Raw genomic sequence first — 20,307 nt, 5'->3', positions numbered from 1 at the left:
GGAGGTGATGGAATTCCAATGAGCTATTTCGAATTCTAAAAGATGATGCTGTTAAAGTGCTGCACTCAATATGCCAGCAAATTTGGAAAACTCACAGGACTGGAAAAAGTCAGTTTTCACTCCAATCCCAAAGAAGCACAATACCAAAGAATGTTCAAGCTACTACACAATTGCACTCATTTCACATGCTAGCAAAGTAATGCTCAAAATTCTTCAAGCTAGGCCTCAGCAGTATGTGAACTGAGAACTTTCAGATGTATAAATTGGACTTAAAAAAGACAGATGAACCAGTTTGTTGTGATCTACATAGTCAAAGGCTTTGGCGTAGCCAATAAAGCAGAAGTAGATGTTTTTTCTGGAACTCTCTTGCTTTTTTGATGATCCAACAGATGTTGGCAATCTGATCTCTGGTTCCTCTACCTTTTCTAAGTCCAGTTTGTACAAGCCTTTGACTGTGTGGATTACAGCAAACTGTGGAAAATTCTTAAAGAGATGGGAATACCAGACCACCTGACCTGCCTCCTGAAAAATCTGTAAGCAGGTCAAGAAGCAACAGTTAGAACTGGACATGGAACAACAGACTGGTTCCGAATAGGGAAAGAAGTACATCAAGGCTGTATATTGTCACCCTCTTTATTTAACTTATATGCAGGGTACATCTTTCAAAATGCCGGGCTGGATAAAGCGCAAGCTGAAATCAAGGTTGCCCGGAGAAATATCAATAACCTCAGATATGCAGATGACACCACCTTTGTGGCAGAAAGTGAAGAAGAACTAAAGAGCCTCTTGATGAAAGTGAAAGAGGAGAGTGAAAAATTTGGCTTAAAACTCAACATTCAGAAAACTAAAATCATGGCATCTGGTCCCATCACTTCACAGCAAATAGATGGGGAGACAATGGAAACAGTGAGAGACTTTATTTTCTTGGGCTCCAAAATCACTGCAGATGGCGACTACAGCCATGAAATTAAAAGATGCTTGCTCATCAGAAGAAAGGTTATGACCAACCTAGACAGCATATTAAAAAGCAGAGACATTACTTTGCCAACAAAGGTCCATCTAGTCAAAGCTGTGGTTTTTCCAGTAGTTAATACAGATGTGAGAGTTGGACTATGAAGAAAGCTGAGCACAGTTTGGGATAAAATGTTCTAGGCCAATATATTTCAGACTGCAGGGCTGGTTCTAATTTAGAACTGACTATAGACCTGGAGTTGAGGGAAAGAAGTGCTGGCAGTCGCACCCAAGCCTGGTAACTGCTTTGGTGCTCAGCTTTCAAACTGTGACATTGGAGAAGACTCTTGAGAGTCCCTTGGACTTCAAGGAGATCCAACCAGTCCATCCTAAAGGAGATCAGTCCTGAGTGTTCATTGGAAGGACTGTTGCTGAAGCTGAAACTCCAACACTTTGGCCACCTGATGCAAAGAGGCAACTTGTTGGAAAAGACCTTGATGCTGGGAAAGATTGAAGGCAGGAGGAGAAGGGGATGACAGAGGATGAGATGGTTGGATGGCATCACTGGCTTGATGGACATGAGTTTGAGTCAGCTGAGAGAGTTGGTGATGGACAGGGAGGCCTGGCATGCTGCAGTCCATGGGTTCCCAAAGAGTCAGACACGACTGAGCGACTGAACTGAACTGAACTGAGGAACCAGAGGTCAAACTGTCAACATCTGTTGGATCATACAAAAAGCAAGGTAATTCCAGAAAAACATCTACTTCTGCTTCATTGACTACACTAAAGCCTTTGACTGTATGTATCCCAAAACACTGTGGAAAATTCTTCAAGAGTTGGGAATACCAGACCACCTGACCTGCCTCCTGAGAACCTGTATGCAGGTCAAGAAGCAACAGTTAAAACCAGACATGGAACAATGGGCTGAATGAAAATTGGGAAAGAAGTATACACAAAATTGTCAAGGATGTATATTGAAATATTTCTCAGCCATAAAAAATGAATTTTTACTATTTGTAGCAACACGGATGAACTTGGAGGGTATTATCCTAAGCAAGGTAAGTCAGATATAAAAAGGCAAATACTGAATGATGTCGCTTATATATGGAAGCTAAAGAATACAACAAGCTAGTGAATGTAACAAAGAAAGAAGCACATTCACAGACATTAGAGAACAAACTAGTGGTTACCATAGCAAGAGAGAAGGGGAAGGGTCAACCTGGTAGGGGATTAGGAGGTACAAGCTACTAGATATAAAATAAACTGCAGGGATATATTGTACAACACAGGGAATATAGCCAATATTTCATAGTAACGATAAATAGAATATAACCTTTTAAATTGTGAATCACTATATTGTATACCTATAGCATATAATATGGAGAAGACAATTGCACCCCACTCCAGTACTCTTGCCTGGAAAATCCCATGGATGGAGGAGCCCTGTAGGCTGTAGTCCATGGGGTTGCTCAGAGTCGGACACGACTGAGCGACTTAACTTTCACTTTTCACCTTCATGCATTGGAGAAGGAAATGGCAACCCACTCCAGTATTCTTGCCTGGAGAATCCCAGGGAGAGGGGAGCCTGGTGGGCTGCTGTCTATGGGGCCGCACAGAGTCAGACACGACTGAAGCGACTTAGCAGCAGCATATGATATTGTACATCAACTACATTTCAATTTAAATGTCAAAAAAAATTTTTAAAAAGAGTTGTTGAGGGCTTACCGTGAAGAGAGAAGAAATGGAATGTGATGTGTTCTCATTTTTAAACTAGTTTGCAACTGGGAAAGGGTCGAAAGGCATAGAGAAAATGAACTATAATCAAAAGTGAAAGTGAAAGATCCTATAACAAAGGTAAACGTCAAATTCTAAAGGGATTCCGAGGTTCAAGTACAGGTTCGGGGGAGTGGATGTCTAGAACATTACAGTCTGAGCTGAATCCTGGGAAATGGACAGTCCATGGAGATAAGAGACGTCAGGGACAACTTGAGGGTGGAGAACAAACAGCAGGAAAGAAAGCAGAGAGGCAAGAAATCTCTTAGGAAAGCTAGTTTGGCTGGAATGTAGAGTGTAGAATTTATGTATTTGAGATTGGGAGATAAGTAAGGTTGGATCACAGAGAATCTTCGCTGTCAGTCTGAGGTTGTGACTGAGATGCCATTCAAAGAATTTGAGCTGAGAATTATTTCACTGGAGTTGACCCTGAGGGCAATGAGCCTTGAAGACGCACATAGGATCCATTAGAGTGGGAGAAACTGAAAAAGTGAAAATAAAAGGTGGAACAATCAAGCAACCATTACAATTATCATGGGATGTATTATAAGAAGAAATATTGGCAAGGAAGTATAGCAACTGGAATCTTGCTACACTGATGGTTGGAGTATAAAGTGGAACAACCATTTTTCAGAGTTGTTTGGCAAATTTCTTATAACGTTTAACCCTATCTTAAGGCCCAATAATTTCACTCTTAGGTACTTACCCAAGAGAATGAAAATATATGCCCACAAAACACTGTTAGGAAGTTTGGGATGGACATGTACACACTGCTATATTTAAAATGGATAGCTAACAAGGACCTGCTGTATAGCACAGGGAATTCTGCTCAGTGTTATGTGGCAGCCTGGATGGGAGGGGAGTTTGGGGGAGAGTGGATGCATGAATATGTATGGCTGAGTCCCTTTTCTGTTCACCTGAAACCATCACAACATTGTTAATTGGCTATGTGTTAGTCACGCAGCCATGTCTGGCTCTATGTGACCCAGTGGACTCTAACCCGTGAGTCTCCTCTGTCCATGGAATTCTCCAGGCAAGAATACGGGAGTGGGTTGCCATTCCCTTCTCCAGGGGATCTTCCCCACCCAAGGATCGAACCCAAGTCTCCTGCACTGAAAGCAGATTCTCTACCATCTGAGCCACCAGGGAATAAATACCCCAATACAAAATTAAAAGTTAAAAAGAAGAATATTTCCAGCAGCCTTAATCAAAATATGGTCCATCAACAAGACAAATTAGATGAACAAATTGCAGTGTATTCGTATAACGGAGAGCTATTCAACAATTAAAAAGAGAATGGACTATTGACACATACAATAACATTGCTGAATCTCAAAAATATAATGTTAAGGACATCAGATAAAAGTCTGTGCCTTGTGATGTCATTTACATGAAGTCTAAATTCAGGGAAGTTCATCTATGGCAATAGAAATAAAAAACATAGTGGATGTTAAGCGGGGGAAAAGAAAGGAATGGATGGAGAATGGGGTGGAAAGCTATGTGAGGGAACTTCTTAAAAGGTGCAAATGTTCTGCATCCTATTTTTGGTGGCAGTTACATGTATTATATAATTGTTCAAAACATCTGAACATGTGACAACTCTGCACTTTATTTTATGCTAATAACATCTAAGTTTAAAAAAAAAAAGGAAAACTAGGACATTGATAATGTAGTACCCCCTCAACCTCCCTGAGAAAAACACCTAACAAGTCAAAACACTCAAATTTATTATCTGAGGAATGAATCAAAATAAAATGGCAGAAATAATGGTTGAACAAGACCTAAGTGTGAGCGATAAAACCAGTAAAAAAAACCTGTAGTATATATGAAATAACATACTCAGGTTTAAAATATGAATGTAATTATTTTTATAAGAGATAGTGAATGTTATAAAATTAATACTTTAATAATCACCCATATCTCAAATGCTAAATTACAGCCCCAAATTCTGAAGTCACTGGGAAAAGATAAAGCAGTGGTTTGTTCAAAGAAATCTATAATTAAAATGACTAAAGTCCTACCGTAGAAAAAATATTATGCTCAAATGTCATATTTATATATTCAAAAATATATACATATATATTTATATTCATGTGTAAACTCTTTTTAAGGAATATTTTTTCAATTAGGTTCATGGCTCATAAAAGTTGCTTTAAGGATCAAACTGATTTGGCTGCCTATATTTCTCACCATGAGAAATAATTTAGTGCTTAGAAAAGTATGTCCTTCTATCCGTAGGGTAGATAGAGCTCATGTACAAAAGATAGCATACAGCTTTATGTAATTAGCTTAGAAAGCAAAATTAAATTACTGTTCATTATCTTTCATCCAGATAAGCTCTATGAAGCATATACTTAAGATTACCTGTTTGGGAAGTCAAAAATTATATTTACTGTTCAAAAACAAGATAGAGACCTATAGAATCTGTTGTTCTTGTGACTTACTTGGGGAATAAAAGTGAGTTAAGGGCAGTAGAAAGTCCATTTGAGCAGGAAAATGTAGCCTTGCACTACGCATAATTCATGTACTTCTTTTTAGAAGGAAAGATAAGCTGTTACCTAGAGGTATATTTTCAGTGATAAGCAGGTAATATTCTGTGTAGGAATACCAGAAGTCTGTGCAAATATTGTGTAGAAAGTTGAGAATGTGAGAGAGTGAAACAGAATGCAAACTCTGGAAATACACCAGGATAATCTGGGGCTCTCCATGTTCCCACTCTGGCTACTAGTTACTTCTCTCAGCCTCTACTGCTCTAAGAGACTGGCGCATGGTTGCTGGAAATAAATGGAATGACTCTTAATAGGAAAATAGTTGAATAAATCATGGTAAATGTCTATAAAGAAATATTAGATAGTTAATAGATGCAGTTAATTAGATCCATTTTGACATGTGTACTGTTTATATATTAATTGAGAAAAAGCAAAATTCAAAATAACATGTATCATAAGTATTCATATTGGTAAAAACAATTCTTAAGGGGAAAAAATCCCCATATAAAGTATGAAAACATATCAGCCAATGCTGTACTAGACGAGTTAATAATATTGTCCAGATTTAAGTGGGAAAACTTGACAGATCTGTTTACAGTATGCATGTCAACTGCTATAATAAAGTGGCTTAGAAAATATGTGGACTATACAGAAAAATTCAGGAAAGCTGGGTTAATACAGATGGATGGATGAGTGGATGGATAGGAAAAAAGATGAAAGAAAAGAAAGGAGGAAGAAAACTTATTTTTCTTCAAAAATATGAAGGCATTGTTCTATTGTTATTCTAATATCTGAGGTTTCCAATGATAAGTCTATTACCAAAATATTTTTTTTATCCTTATTGTTCTGATATTTCACAATCGGGATCTAAATGTAAGTCTTTCTATTTAAAGAATGTGGTTCATGATTTTCCCTGTTATGAAAATTTTCACTATTATGGGTTGCAATTCCAGCACTGTCACTTATCGCCTAGATAATCGTAAGCATTTTACTTAATTCATAATTTTCACTATTATTTAATAGTTCTTTACCAAATAGACCAGCACTTCCCAACAGAACATTCTATGATAATGGAGATATCCATGTCTCTAATAGCCAGTATGGAAGCCACTAGCCACACATGGCTTTTGAGCCCATGAAATGCAATTCATGTGATTAAAGAAGTGAATTTTCATTTTAATTTCCTTTTAACTGCTTCATGTTCCAATAGCCACATGTAGCTAGTGGCTACCATGTTAAACCACAAATATATAGACCTTTATTCATCCATATAGAAGTGCTTTTATGAGGTGTAATTATTAGAATCGTAAATCAGGAGGTGAAATTTTTAGTTATGTGATTCAGAATGCCATAGCCAAAGGAAAACAGCATATATGAGGTTTAAAAGAGAGCCAGTCTCCTTCTTCCTGAAAATACTAAGCTTCTGAACTCTTTTTCTCTTCTTTTCTTTCTTTCTGTCCTTTTTTCTTCTCATTTTTTCATGCAGAAGAATTCCAGATGTGTGGTATAGACCTGTCTACATCACAGCAAAGGAAGTAGCATGGTTTACTGGATCGCACAAGCCAAAAGAACGTCAGCAATGCAGGAAATGCATGAGGCACTCCCCAAAGGGTTTCATTAGGATAACTCTTATCTCACCTGTCATGATCTTGCTCACTAGTCCTAATGAGTGACTCACGCTGGGTCTTGAATTCAGGCCAAAGCAGTACGTATTCACAGCTGAGATCTCACTGAGCGTCCTCTTGTTTTCATCATTTGTGGCCCTGGACATCTCCTTGAACATCAGGGATGTGTCCGTTTCAGCAGTAGACCCATCCATAGAGGGACTTCTCCCAAAGCTATCGCCACTAAATACAAAACATTTTAAGAATACGGGTGGATATTTCAACCATTTCTTCAGATTATATTCTGCATAGGATAGACATAGTCTTGTGAAAAGAGTTCTGGACATTGTGTCGGGAGGAATGGTCTCTAACCCTGGGTCTGCCATTAGCCCAGTGTGTTCTTCCTGCCATGGGCACTCAGCTGCACTAAGCCCCAGTTCCCCCAACTGCAAAGCGGGTGGGGGGATCTTCTACAACATCAATGTTAGCATCTCTTACTGCTTTCTAGTTGGAAAGGTTGTGTCCCCCAGAACTGACCCAGGTAAATAGGTAGGGGTCGGGACAGACTGAGGGTTCTGTTTCCTTGTTACTGGATCCTCAAAACAGGGCATCCTGGTGGAAGGGAAACCAACCTGCTGCCTGGTGACTGGATGATGTTAGGGACTTCTAGAACACATTTCTGTGTTCAGATGATGTCGCTTCTCACCATCCGTCTGGAGACTCCTCAAGCACATGTGGACTAAGACGGTAGGAGACTGGCAGCCCAACGGGACCTCTGCAGGTAAGAGTTCCTTCCCCGCCACAGCTAGAGCTTCTCAGCCCGGCTGTGGGCAGCGGTAGTTTGGAGCTGTCAGCGTCACTATGAGCATCTTGCTTCCCCACTCATAATCATTGACCCCATTTGTCTTGAGGCTTTCTTGCTTTATCTTTAATGGCCTGCTTTCTACTTTCGGAAAGCAGTTCCTGAGAGTGTTTTGGGGTCATTATGGGTGGTTCATGCCCCTTCCATAAAGACTGCATTTTACTTCCCTTTAATATGCATTTCACTTTCATAAATGAAAGTCTATAGGATATCTACAAAGGTGGAGTCCATAGAATAAACCTATTTAAAACAGCATGCCAGTTTCATTTTCAAATAATGGGCCTTACTTTTAAAACAATGGATTTAACTGTTGGAAAAAAATATAATAAATATACCATGAAGTGTTCAAAAGTCTAGAAACACAAGGAAAAATGGTATATTTATTGCTTCATCTACTCGATGGACATGAGTTTGAGCAAACTCCAGAAGATGGTGAAGGACAGGGAAGTTCTACAGTCTCTGAGGTCACAAAGAGTCAGACACGACTGAGCCACTGAACAACAGCAACAATTGTACATTATACAGATGGGAAAATTGAGTCTCTGATTGGCTGAGAGCTCAGAGTTGGGTAAGGAGTAGATCAGATCCAGAATCCAAGTCCATATTGTTTTGTGTATCTTGTCCCACATTAGGTATAAGCATCTCAAATTAGAACGTATCTGTATATTTTTTCTCACTGAAAGTTTATAAATACCAAGACACCAACCAACTCACCTTGAAAGTGATTCAAGACTTTTAAAAAAAATCATTATCTTTTCATTAATTTACTTAAAGAATGTTGTGAAAATTTTCATGTACTTTTAAAGGAAAACTTTTTATCCTGAAGCCCATTTTTGTGTATAATGAACGTGTTATCTTTCTATGACATTAAATATATGTGCCTATCAATGTTCCTTGCTAAAAGTAGAAAGCTTAATTGCAGGGTGTATCGTGTCTAACCTGTTTATACCACATATGGCCCAATATCCTGAGCAGCTACAATAATAAAGACCTAAGCAATCTTCAAATGCTTGGGCTGAATAAGAGATTGTAATAGGCTCAGCCAACATCCTCATTTCACAGATGAATAAACCGAGGCTCATTCACTCGTTCAGCACACCTTTGTTGGACATCTGCTGTGCACCTTTCATAAGATTCAGATCAGTAGGTTAGAAAAAGATGAATCAGCCCAGAGAAGTCAAGTGATTGCCCGAGAGCACACACAGCCACGTGCCACATCTAGGATAATGACAGCTGGGGCACGGTGATCAGAACATCTAGGACTGAAATGAGCTGGCACCTATCTGACATTATTTATGAAGATGCTAGTGGTAAGAGGACCAGTGGATACAAACCTACCGACTACGGAGGGAAGAAAGTCTGAGGAACATTTTTTAAATATTAAAGCCTAAGAACTTCACAATACTCTGTAATTATCTATAAGGGAAAAGAATCTTAAAAAAAAAAGAACAGATATACATGTATGTATAACAGATTGAGAGAGTTAGGGTGAATGCCAAAGAATCGATGCTTTCGAATTATGGTCCTGGAGAAGACTCTTGAGAGTCCCTTGGACATCAGGGCAATCAAACCAGTCAATCCTAAAGAAAATCAACCCTGAATAACTTATTGGAAGGACTGATGCTGAAACTGAAGCTGCAATACTTTGGCCATCTGATTCGAACGGCCAACTCATTAGAAAAGACCCTAATGCTGGGAAAGATTGAAGAAGGAGAAGGGGGCAGCAGAAGATGAGATGGTTGGATAAGATCACCGATTCAAATGACATGAACTCAGGCAAACTCTGGGAGATAGTGAGGGACAGGGAGGCCTGTTGTGCTACAGTCCATGGGGTTGCAAAGAGTCGGACATCACTTAACGACTGAACAACAGCCTAACGTATTGACTTTGATGTGCACCTAAAAAAACTAACACATCACTGTAAATCAACTATACCCCAGTAAATTTTTTTCTTTAAAAACTGAAAGCATCAAAGAAATATTTCCAGGCTTATCTAGCCATGTCACTTGGATTGAAGAGACATGGCCTGATGGACAGTTGAACATTTAACAGCAAATCGGGGTGGTGTGAGACTCAAAAAGTATAAGGTGAACCCCATTAGACTCTCAAGCAGTCATTGCTGCCATGGGTGGAAACGGATACTTCAGACTCACATGTTTCTCTCCTCCACCCTACTCTCCAAGTGAAACCTAAGGGCATGCCTGCCTAAATGGATACCAAACAACAGATAGAATCAAGCCTTTTTGAGAAAACTAGGAGGCTAAGGGGAAAATAGCAGAAGCAAATCCATTTCTGTATCACTTCCCCACCAAGGAACCCACCCACAATATGAGCACAGTACACTGAAGGTTGTAATGAACACCTCCCACACTTGTTCTAGAAAGGATTAGAAGAGGCATTCCAGGCCACCACAGCTCCCAAACCATTGCTGATGCCTCCACCAGATCCTTGGCCTCTGGGCAGACCCAATTTACCTTCAAGAGCAATGAGATCATAAAAAGACTAACACACCATTGCTTATGCCTCCAAAGCCTACTCAGTCTTAACTCTGTGGGAGAGGGCCTCCATCTGGGAAACTTTCTTTAGATTATTTCTGGCCTCAAGAAGGTTGCCTTTGGAACTAGAATGCTTCCAATGACTGAGAATCTGGCTAAGGTGCAAGGGGCATGTCTCTCTGTGCCTCCTAAGTGTGTCATCAACTGCCAATGCAGGAGACTTAAGAGATGTTTGTTTAGTCCCTGGTTTGGGAAGATCCCCTTGAGGAAGGCATGGCAACCCACTCCAGTATTCTTGCCTGGACAATTCCACGGACAGAGGAGCCTGGCAGGCTACAGCCCAGGATTGCAAAGAGGTGGGTGTGACTGAAGCAACTTGGCACATGTGGCATACACGCATCAGTGTATGAAAGTACCTATTTCCTTGAATCATTGCCGACATTGAAGGTCGCTATGCTGTAGCATTTTGTCATTCTTATAGCTCTTGGTGGACATCTATACTTAAAAAGATAGATTTGTAATTTTTCATTTCTTTGTACTTTAAAAGTGCTGATGTGCTGTTATAAAATGTTCGTTTTTTAAATCAAAAAGCTTGCATGTTCCTATTGTGCCTATCAGATTTTTATTACAATAACAGTTTTAGAATGTAACAGATATAGAAAGCAACCATCATCTCCCATAAATATTTTCTAGTTCTTGTCCATATGCATTTGAATTTTATAAAGATATAGTTCTCACGTGGTGCAATTTTGTACTTTCAATTTTTTACTATACATTACAAAATAAATACTGTCCTTGTCTTCCCTTTTACCAGCTGCTTAATGTTTCATGGTGTATATCTGGAAACTAATTAATGATTCATCCATTGTTGACTGTCTGAGCTACTTTCTGGTTTAACATTTACAGATAACTATGAAGTTAAAATATTCATAAATATCAAACCATCCTTTTTACAGCAGGTCTTCCTTGGAAAATGTTCAAGGACAGAGCAGAATAAATGTGCTAACAGACCTTGAGATAGAGTGACACACTCTTTTCCAGAAGTTTAGTACCTATTCATCTGGGCACAAGCAGAGGGTTAGATTTCTGAATGACACGCAAAGATCTCTACATAAGAACTTGGCAATCTTTATTTTTCAACAGTTTTTTTTTTTTTTTTAACATTTTAAAACTATGGTATTCGGAAGGGATTCTTAGATGAGGAAATAATTAGAAGAGAATGTAAGAGGGAATAACATGGCCTTGTTTATGTTCTATTTCTTGAATTGGAAACTATTAGTCAGATGTGTTCAGTTTGTGAGAACTAGGAGAGATTGGGGCACTTTTCTCTATGTATGGTGTACATCAATAAATGTTTAGGAAACACGCTGCTGGGATTTCATGGGAATGTCTATCACATTGCAGAAAGACACCTGAATGCTCTGGAAGACTTTGCCAAGCATCACTTTGGACTGAATTTGAATGTCTATTTACATCATATATTTTGTGCCACAGACCATCAAGAATGTTCAAAGTCCTGCAGGGGTTAGGAAATTGCCTCAAGTCCCAGATGACCAAACATTCTTTGTTTCCTAAACTTTGGGAGCAATCTGAATGTGGCACCATCTGGAGAACCAGATCTGCCCACCTGGAGCTTACTATTTCTCAAATTAAACTTTGGGAAACTTATCTGGTGACAAAGCCCAGAAAGGTTAGATACAGTTCTGAGATCCGCAGCTAACTAGTGGAAGAACTAGAACTAATCCCAGGCCTCCAGATCCCCAGAATGGGTTTTTCCCCAACTTCTCTGCAGTGAGACCAGTGTTAGCCATATGGCTGTTGCTCGAACTCCAGCCAGACCTGGAGTCAGCTCTCTGGTTGTGTTTTCAGTCCTTCTGCAAATCATTCTCAGCTTTGCCTCTTTATTACTTTGGAACAGGTAGTTTTCTCCTGGGAGAACCGTGGACTTTTTTGTTATTGGAGTATAATTGCTTTCCAGTGTTGTGTTGGTTTCTGCTGTACAACCAAGTGAATCAGCTACATGTATACATACATCCCCTCCCTCTTGAGCCTCCCTCCTACCCCCTCAGCCCGCCCATCACATACCACCGAGCTGAGCTCCCCGTGGTGCACAGCACCTTCCCTCTAGCGGTCTATTTTACACACGCTAGTGAATGTGAGTCAACGCTACTCTCGAAGTTCATCCCACCCTCCTCCTCCAGCCGTATCCACATGCCCATTCTCCACATCTGCATCTCTCTCTGTTCCTGCCCTGCAAATAGGTGCATCTGTACCATTTTTCTAGATTTGATATATATGTGGTATTTGTTTTTCTGTTTCTGACTTACTTTACTCTGTATGATAGACTCTTGGTCCATTCACACCACTACAAATGATCCAATTTTGTCCCTTTTTTATGATTTAATATTATTCTATTATATATAAGTACCACATCTTCCTTATTCATTCATCTGTTGCTGGACATTTGGGTTGCTTCTATGTCCTGGCTGTTGTAAATAGTGATGCGATGACCATTTGAGTACAAAGAAGACATACAGATGGCCGAAAAGCACCTGAAAACATGCTCAATACCACTGATTATTAGGGAAACCCAAATCGACAGTGTAATGAGCTATCACCTCACTATGACTGTCAGAATGGCCATCATAAAAAAATCTACAAACAATAAATGCTGGAGAAGGTGTGGAGAAAATGGAACCCTCTTGCACTGTTGATGGGAATGTAAATGGATATAACCACTATGAAGGACAGTATGAAACTCAGCAGTGGCCACAGGACTGGAAAAGGTCAGTTTGCATTCCAATCCCAAAGAAAGGCAATGCCAAAGAATGCTCAAACTACTGCACAATTGCACTCATCTCACACGCTAGTAAAGTAATGCTCAAAATTCTCCAAGCCAGGCTTCAGCAATATGTGAACCGTGAAATTCCTGATATTCAAGCTGGTTTTAGAAAAGGCAGAGGAACCAGAGATCAAATTGCCAACATCCGCTGGATCATGGAAAAAGCAAGAGAGTTCCAGAAAAACACCTATTTCTGCTTTATTGACTATGCCAAAGCCTTTGACTGTGTGGATCACAATAAACTGTGGGAAATCCTGAAAGAGATGGGAATACCAGGCCACCTGATCTGCCTCTTGAGAAATTTGTATGCAGGTCAGGAAGCAACAGTTAGAACTGGACATGGAAAAACAGACTGGTTCCAAATAGGAAAAGGAGTACGTCAAGGCTGTATATTGTCACCCTGTTTATTTACCCTGTATGCAGAGTACATCATGAGAAACGCTGGACTGGAAGAAACACAGGCTGGAATCAAGATTGCCGGGAGAAATATCAATAACCTCAGATATGCAGATGACACCACCCTTATGGCAGAAAGTGAAGAGGAACTAAAAAGCCTCTTGATGAAAGTGAAAGTGGAGAGTGAAAAAGTTGGCTTAAAGCTCAACATTCAGAAAACCAAGATCATGGCATCCGGTCCCATCACTGTATGGGAAATAGATGGGGAAACAGTGGAAACAGTGTCAGACTTTATTTTTCTGGGCTCCAAAATCACTGTGGATGGTGACTGCAGCCATGAAATTAAAAGACTCTTACTCCTTGGAAGCAAAGTTATGACCAATCTAGATAGCACATTTAAAAGCAGAGACATTGCTTTGCCAACAAAGGTTCGTCTAGTCAAGGCTATGGTTTTTCCTGTGGTCATGTATGGATGTGAGAGTTGGACTGTGAAGAAAGCTGAGCACCGAAGAATTGATGCTTTTGAACTGTGGTGTTGGAGAAGACTCTTGAGAGTCCCTTGGACTGCAAGGAGATCCAACCAGTCCATTCTGAAGGAGATCAGCCCTGGGATTTCTTTGAAGGGAATGATGCTAAAGCTGAAACTCCAGTACTTTGGCCACCTCATACGAAGGGTTGAGTCATTGGAAAAGACTCTGATGCTGGGAGGGATTGGGGGCAAGAGGAGAAGGGGATGACAGAGGATGAGATGGCTGTATGGCGTCACTGACTCAATGCACGTGAGTCTGAGTGAGCTCCGGGAGTTGGTGATGGACAGGGAGGCCTGGCGTGCTGCGATTCATGGGGTCGCAAAGAGTCAGACACGACTGAGCAACTGATCTGATCTGATCTGATCTGACCATGTTACCTAGCAATCCCACTACTAAGTGTATACCCCAAGAAAACCATAATTCAAAGAGAAGCATATGTATTTTATACTTTGTGCACCTGTTGCCTCCTTCACCTAGAAAATCTTCCTGTGTTCAGTTCTTTGAATATCTTACCTCCTTGAACATACTCCACATGGCACTCTACATAAAGTAGTTTTTACAAATAAGGACTACCCCAAAACACAGACACCAAATTTTCTCCCAATTCTCGTCAACTCCGAGCCCCATGTCTGACCCCCTCCCTCTTGAGGTCTCTCTGTTCCTGCTCTGTTCCCATGGCACGTGTATGTCTTTATAGTTTCATGCACTCTGGGGTGGGCAGTGAATCCTCTGCCCTTCCTTACAGCCCTCTGAACTAAGCTTTATTAATGTCTCCACTTAACGATGAATAAACCAAAGTTCAGAAAGGTGAATGGACTTGTCCAGAGTCACACCATGATCATAATCCATACCACATACTTTAGCCTCTGATTCTATAACCTCTTTCACTTAGTTGTCTAAATATTTACTTAGGATTTATTCAAAGTACATTAAACTGGATGCCCTGGGAATTAGAAAGGCTGTTCATAAATTACTTCTTATATGTTAGATAAATCTCTTCCACCTAATGTAGAAGCTCCTAAGTAGAACAGAGTGCATCCTGCTTGGCAGCCTCTTTCACTGCCTAGCCCAGCCCAGGGCCTAGAATCAGTATGTACCTAATACCACGCTGATTATCTTAGGATCCTCTCAGCATGCCACCAAGATCATAAGACGCCAATCAGCAATCAACCATTCTTTTCCTGAGATTGATTCCAGGGTCTTTCATTTCCTGGTCATTCTTATTTTTCTTATTCGAAAAAAAATTTTCCTTGCGTTTTTTAAAATGATTTTTAAATTCAAACCAGACCTAAGCAAAAGTGGAAATTCCAACCTCCCAAAATCATATGGCAAATCATTGACTAGTTTGTCATTAGAAATTCTTTTCTGAAATGGTAATAAGCATATCAAGTTTCAGGGAAAATATACAATAAATTTGTAAACATTAACAATTCATAAATGCCTTGAATTTTCAGAATAAAGTTCAATGGCACCAACAGCCCAAATGAAAAATAAAAACAGGTAAATTAGACTTCATCAAAATTTTAAAATTTTGTGTTTCAAAGAATACTGTCAAAAAAGTAAAAAGATAACCTACTGAATAGGAGAAAATATTTGCAAATCATATGTATGACAGACTATGTGTAACTAGAATATATAAAGAATTCTTGCTAAGTCTGCTGCTAAATCACTTCAGTCGTGTCCGACTCTGTGCGACCCCATAGACGGCAGCCCACCAGGCTCCCCCATCTCTGGGATTCTCCAGGCAGGAACACTGGAGTGGGTTGCCATTTCCTTCTCCAATGCATGAAAGTGAAAAGTGAAAGTGAAGCCGCTCAGTCGTGTCCAACTCTTAGCGACCCCATGGACTGCAGCCTACGAAGCTCCTCCCATGGGGTTTTCCAGGCAAGAGTACTGGAGTGGGGTGCCATTGCCTTCTCCTAAAGAATTCTTACAACCTAATAATTAAAAGACAAATAACCCAATTTAAAAATAGAGAAGTTCAATAGAATCCTTCCTCCAAAGAAGATATGCGCATAATCAACAAGCTTATGAAAACATGCTCAATATCACTTCCACTCAGGGAAATACAAATCAAAACCCTAGTGAGATGCTACCTCATGCCTGCTAGAATAACTGTAATAAGGAAAAAAAGAGAGAGAATTAAAACTGCTAGTGCGGATGTAGAGAAATCGGAATGCTCATCTGTTGCTGCGTGCAATGAAAATGATACAATCACGTTGGAAAATAGTCTGGCAGTTCCTCAAACGTTAGAGTTAATATTGCTGTTGTTCTGTCACTCAGTCATATCTGACTCTTTGTGACCCCACGGACTGTAGCACACCAGGCTTCCCTGTCCTTCACTGTCTCCCAGAGTTTGTTCAAACTCATGTCCATTGACTTAGTGACGCCATCCAACCATCTCATCTTCTGTTGCCCTCTTTTCCTCCTGCCCTCAATTATTCACAGCACCAGGGTGTTTTCCAATGAGTCAGCTGTTCATATCAGGTGGCCAAAGTATTGGAGCTTCAGCTTTAATATCAGTCATTCCAATGAATATTCAGGGTTGATCTCCTTTGGGATTGACTGGTTTGATTCCTGCTGTTTAAGGGAGTCTCAAGAGTCTTTTCCAACACCACAGTTCAAAAGCATCAATTCTTCAGTGCTCATCATTCTTTATAGTCCAACTCTCACATACGTACATGACTACTGGAAAAACCATAGCTTTGACTAAACCCACCTTTGTCAGTAAAGTGATATCTCTGCTTTTTAATATGCTATCTAGGTTTATCATAGCCTTTCTTCCAAGGAGCAAACGCCATTTAATTCCCTGGCTACAGTTACCATCCACAGTGATTCTGTATCCTAAGAAAATACAGTCTGCCACTGTTTCCATTTTCCTCACCTGTTTGCCATGAAGTGATGGGACCAGATACCATGATCTCAGTTTTTTTAATGCTGAGTTGTAAGCCAGCTTTTGCACTCTCCTCTTTCACCTTCATCAAGAGCCTCTTTAGTTCTTCTTCAGTTTCTGCCATAGGGTGGTGTCATCTGCATATCTGAGATAATTGATATTTCTCACAGCAATCTTGATTCCAGCTTGAGCTTCATCCAGCCTGGCATTTTGCATGATATACTTTGCATATAAGTTAAATAAAAAGGGTAACAACATACAGTCTTGACATACCCCTTTTTTAACTGTGAACCATTCTGTTGTTTCATGTCTGGTTATAACTGTTGCTTCTTGACCTCCATACAGTTTTCTCAGGAGGCAGATCAGGTGGTCTGGTGTTTCCATCTCTTTAAGAATTTTCCACAGTTTGTTGTAATCCACACAGTCAAAGGCTTTGGTGTAGTTAATAAAGCAGAAGTAGATGTTTTTCTGGAACTCTTTTGCTCTTTCCATGATGCGATGGATGTTGGCAATTTCATCTCTGGTTCCTCTGCCTTTTCTAAACCCAGCTTGTATATCTGGAACTTCTCAGTTCGGGTACTATTAAAGTCTAGCTTGAAGGATTTTGAGCATTACATTGCTAACATGTGAAATGAGAGCAATTATATAGTAGTTTGAAGATTCTTTGTCATTGCCTTTCTTTGTGATTGGAATGATAACTGACCTTTACCAGTCCTGTGGCCACTGCAGAGTTTTCCAAATTTGCTGGCATATTGAGTGCAGCACTTTAATAGCATCATCTTTTAGGATTTTTATGTATGGTCTAGCAATTCCTCTCCTATGTGTATACTCAAAAGAAATAAAAATCTATATACAAATATTCACTGCAGCATTACTCATAATAACCAAAAAGTGGAAACAATCCAAATATCCACCAACTGATATATGGATAAACAAAATGTGGTATATCTATACAATGGAATATTCAACCTTAAAAAAGGAATAAAGCAGTGATAAAAAAAAAAGCCATTCCCAAAAGAACACGTATTGTATGATTCCACTGATATGAAACGTTCAGAAAAGGTAAAACTGTAGAGTCCAAAAATAGGTGAATAGTTGTCTAACTAGAGGAAGGTGGTGGGGAGGTAGGGGGAGAGGGAAATTGAGAAATGAGCAGTAACTTCTAAGGGGTGTGGAGTTTCCTTTTAGAGTCATGAAGATGTTCTAACATAGCTTTGGTGATGATTGCACAACTCTAAGTAGAGTGAAGTCACTTTCCCTTAAATAAAGGAAATCAGCGAACTGTGTGCTATTCAATTTCAAAACACTAGAAGAAAATATCTGAACTCATGTCCATGTTACTTGTGGTCTGTTTCTATGAATTTTTTCAGACTTCCCTACGTACATGTGATTTCTTCATACTCATCATCAGACTACTATGGCAAGAACTGGATATTAACTAGTTCAAAATGGAGTGAGGGAAAGTTGTCAGATTCCCAGAACTGGAAAAACAGGTTGAGTTTAGATTTGGTGTGTTGCCAACTTAAGTTTCCTTCACTAGCTCAGTCACAGGAGGGGGAAAAAAAAAAGTAGCCATTTGGAAAGAAGATGATGTGTCAACCAATATCTTCTGGATGTTTAACCAATCTTGGTTACTGGGCAACCAACACCCTATTCAAAGGTCAAAACCCAGTTAATATACAACCTTCCCTTCCCCACTTCCTTTCAGAGTAGAGAAAATTCATCACAGCGGGTTGTGTATGTTGTTGGTGCATGAGAGAAGACAAACTTGGGGAGGAAGGAGACTTACTATGACAATAAGAGTAACAATTTTACGATTCTATACAATGAATGCTATCCAGCAAGAAGAATGAACAAATTACAATTACATGCAACTGTATCCAAAAACCTCACAATCATAATGCTGAGTAAAAGAAACAATCTCTGCTGCTAGAAGTCAAGATAATGACTACCCTCGGGAAAGTTAAGACTGGATGGGGTCCAGGGTTAAACTATTGCCTTAGGTCTACTTATTCAATATATTTTCTCTATCTGGATGTTCAAGAAGAAATGCAGCTCTTCAAAATGTTGTGAACCATGAGATCAGGGCAGGAAAAAAACAATGAATACAAGCTAGTCTGAAGAAGGCAAGAATTCTTATATATGTTCTAAGATACTTCATATGTTATACCACTACAGATGCCATTTGACTTTGAATGACACCTTTCTTGGAGTTTGGCATGGTGAGAAAAAGGAAAATAATCAGGATTGACTGACTGATTTTGAATCTGAATACCAAGCATTGTCTTTTGTGCTTTTCTCTTTCCTCCGTTGAGAAGAATAATTCATTTGATCAGCAGTTACTCATTAATTGTGTTGTCATCTATTCCTTTTCTGAAAAATATTTGTTTAGATCTTTTAATTATAAGGAATAAATTTTATTTTACATGCACATTCCTTGCCTTCTCAGTTAGATTCTTAATTGCTGGCAAGCGGGCAAGTCTCTTTAGCTGTGTCTGACTCTTTGTGACCCTGTGGACCATAGCCTGCCAGGCTCCTCTGTCTATGGGATTCTTGAGGCAAGAATACTGGGGTGGATTGCCATTTCCTTCTCCAGGGGATCTTTCCAACCTAGGGACCGAACCCACATCTTTTGCAGCTCTTACATTGCGGGTGGTTTCTTTACCACTGAGCCACCAGGGAAACCTCTTCATTGCTAACCACTTAAATATTATATATTCCTTGACTCTTGAGAGTCCCTTGGACTGCAAGGAGATCAAACCAGTCAATCCTAAAGGAAATCAGTCCTGAATATTCATTGGAAGGACCGATGCTGAAGCTGAAACTCCAATACTATGACCACCTAACGTGAAGAACCGACTCATTGGAAAAGACCCTGATGCTGGGAAAGATTGGAGATGGGAGGAGAAAGGGACGGCAGAGGATGAGATGCTTGGATGGCATCACCTTTGCGATGGACATGAGTTTGAGTAGGCTCTGGGAGTTGGTGATGGACAGGGAAGCCTGGCATGCTGCAGTCCATGGGGTTGCAGAGTCAGACATGACTGAGCAACTGAACTGAACTGAACTGATTCCTTGATTCAACTGACATCCATTACCCAGCGTCCTACAGGCATAAAGTAGATGCAAAAATTATTGGCTCAGCAGTCTTCATTTCTTACCAAATGTTGCTTTGAATTTAAAAATCCAAAGCTAACAGCTTGCTTTTTCTTGAAAATACTTAAAATGAGGACTCTAAGGCCTTCCAATACTTTAAAACTTACAGGAGTATTGCGTGTGTAATCCTAAGAAATGTTGACCTTAAAACTGTTCAGGGTAACAAAGGTCAAGGGGTTAAAAGCATGCTTGATAACTATTGGAAACACAGCTCTCTTACAGAGTGTTTTTTAGCTACCTGGGACCTAAAATTAAACAAACCATTCTCTGAGCCTCCATTTTTAATGTACCAAGTAGAAATTTTACTACCTATCAT

The sequence above is a fragment of the Bos indicus x Bos taurus genome, chromosome 13 (assembly GCF_003369695.1).
Source record: "Bos indicus x Bos taurus breed Angus x Brahman F1 hybrid chromosome 13, Bos_hybrid_MaternalHap_v2.0, whole genome shotgun sequence".
Taxonomy (NCBI): domain Eukaryota; kingdom Metazoa; phylum Chordata; class Mammalia; order Artiodactyla; family Bovidae; genus Bos; species Bos indicus x Bos taurus.
Note: the sequence above shows the minus strand (reverse complement) of the source record.